The 2,782-nt window shown below is 40.7% G+C and overlaps 1 pseudogene; it reads left to right on the plus strand.

Annotated features, from left to right (window-relative positions):
• LOC104868727 overlaps positions 1-2,782 on the plus strand; it is a 40,578-nt pseudogene that overhangs the window by 35,635 nt on the left and 2,161 nt on the right.

Here is a 2,782-nt window from a genome sequence, read left to right on the forward strand (position 1 = left end):
AAAAAAAAAAAAAAAAAAAAGTTATAGAGAAGAAATGTAAACTAACATATTTACTTTCTTTAAGGAATTAAAGATTAAGCTAGAGCCTTCCTCTGTCTAATACTTCAAACTCAGAAACAATTTTCAGACAGAGAGGCAAAGTTCTCTCACATTACATTTTAGGTGTCTAGCCAGGTGTACTGGCACACACCTATAATCTCAGCACTCAGGAGGCTGAGGCAGAAGTATTGTCAGGAATTTGAGGCCAGCACAGACTACATGATGAGTTCAAGACCAGCCTGGACTACAAAGCAAAACCTTGTTGAAAAGAAGACCTAAATTTAGGTTTCTGACAGTAATATCACATATCTATCACATTCTATGTAATTTGTTTGTTTTGTTTTTGGTGCTGGGGATTGAATCCCAGGCAGAATGCAGGCCCATCCCCGCCACTTCTCTTACCCAGCCGCATTCCCAGCCCCCAGTATAATTTTTTAAGCTACAGAATGTGTGCCTCTTTCCAAAACTACATAACTGTGCACAAAAGTTCTGAGTGAAATTTACTAATTATTAATGAATTTATTAAATTCTATTTCACAGTAAGGCTTCAAATTGAGGGGGGGGAGTTACAGCTTTTTCACTTAGTTCTTTCCTCCAAGTCAGGAGGATTCAATCCCAAATTGATGTTCCAGGCTGTAAGACAATGAAATGCCCAAGTAAAATGCTTCCAGAAGTTAAGGTGGAGTACTGCAAGTACGACTGATAGTAATTTGATTGTTTTATGTCAAAGGATTACATTTCTACTCTGGATTAAATCAACAAAGTGAATTTTGAAATCAGTTGTTTTTTGTTTTAGCTTTAAAACCCTAAGATTGCACAGAACCAAATGCCAGCTGGTTGCATTTCTCAGTAATTAAAAAAAATTTTTTTAGCCTGACCTAGTGGCACACACCTGCAATCACTGCTACTTAAGATTCTGAGGTGGAAGATCACAAATTTGAGGCCAGCTTGGGCAATTTAGCAAGGCCCTGTTTCAAAATTTAAAAATAAGCACAGATCCTGCACACCTGTGATCTCAGCACTTGGGAGGCTGAGGCAGGAGGATTGCTGGAGTTTGAGGCCAACCCAGGCTACATTATAAGTTCAAGACCAGCCTGAACTACACGGCGAAACCCTGTCTCAAAAAAATTATAATAAGATTGGTGATATAGCTCAGTGTGAGACTCAGGTTCAATTTCGAGAACCAAAAAAAAAAAAGCTTAAACAATTTGGTTACATGCCAGGCATGGCGGTACACACCTATAATCCAGTGCTGGGGGAGCAGGGGAAAGGGAGGTAGAAGAATCACTGCCACCTTCGAGGCCAGTCTGAACTACTTAAATCCTTCTCTCAAAAAAAAAAAAAATCACTTGGACACATAAACCAATGATAAGTCAAAATATCCTTGTCTATCCACTACCACAGTATACTTCACTTCATCATTTCTCCATTTCCAAAAAGCCTAGGTATTTATAGGTTACTATCACTACTGCAAAACAATACAGCAAAATGTTGACACCATAGCATTTATCCATATGCCCACAAAAGCTTGATGTAAGTTACACCAACTCTACATTTAATTTGGGATTTTTAAAGTTTCAATTTATCCTAATGCTGTTAATTTAAATGTAAGATGATTTTAAGTGAGTCAAAATGCCAGCTTCTCTTGAGAAATTTCAATTAAATATTCATGTAAGAGTACATTTTACAAGGTATGACCTCATGAGCCCGGACTTGCAAAACCTAGATAGAGATGCAGAAAATCAGAGCAAACTTTTATAGTCAGAGTCTAACTCCAAAACATGAATTCTGGTTCTTAAGTCCAGGCTTGGAAAGAAATGTCAACAGTAATAAACTACCTTGTTACCAGCTAAAAGAAGTGCAAAAATAAAAGATCAGCTTTCAGTAGGGTATTCACTTACGTTATTTCAACACCAACTCACTTGATAAAAGCTTGGAATGAAACTGCTTCCCTGGAATGCAGCCATGCATTTGCAAAGTGGTTCTGCAGTGAGCCACTCCAGATAAACCACGGTGATAAGCAGTGAGGCTGCATTTAACAAGCAAGTAGGATGAAAGCGTTTATTTTTATCAGCTTGAGTTTTAGAAAAACAAAGTTACCTCTCATTCTTGTCTTTATTCTGCGGGAATATCGTTCAAGGATGTCCTCATCTACCACTGGAGATGACAAGCATCACAGACCTCAGGAAGCCTCTCTTCACAACCCTGAGTTATTAACTGAGGTTGCTGTGAAAATGAGAGGCGTCTGAGATTCACCCAAAGCAGTTAGCACAGCTGCTTACCAGGAACCACGCAAAAGTCCTTAACAAGTCCTCACTTCCTGTCCACCAAGGCATCATTTCAAACCTTAAGGACAATTAACCACAGATCCCTTCTCGGGCATGTCTTCTAGTGCAAAGAACTCATGAATCAAACACACTTTTAAAACTGCCATCTTGAAGAGCAAATAAATAAATAAATGGTCCACTAACTTAAACCGCTTTCAAAAAACGTACTGAGACGTCAACGACCACAAATTCACAACCACGTAGAAAAGCTGGTGAACTGGTTAGGATTCTCACGAGGACCACGGCCAGCTAAATCCGGGACAGCTAAAGGTCAAAGACGGCCACCCCGCGAGCGATCTGCCCGCTCCCCACAGTCCCTGCCTCTCACAGGGGGCTCCGGGAGGCCCTTCCGAAGGCGGAGCGCAGACCCGGCTCCGGGACTCCCGAGCCCGGCCTCAGGTCTTCCTCCCGCTGCG

This window comes from Fukomys damarensis, unplaced genomic scaffold (assembly GCF_012274545.1).
Source record: "Fukomys damarensis isolate Sample0158 unplaced genomic scaffold, DMR_v1.0_HiC HiC_scaffold_17, whole genome shotgun sequence".
NCBI classification, from domain to species: domain Eukaryota; kingdom Metazoa; phylum Chordata; class Mammalia; order Rodentia; family Bathyergidae; genus Fukomys; species Fukomys damarensis.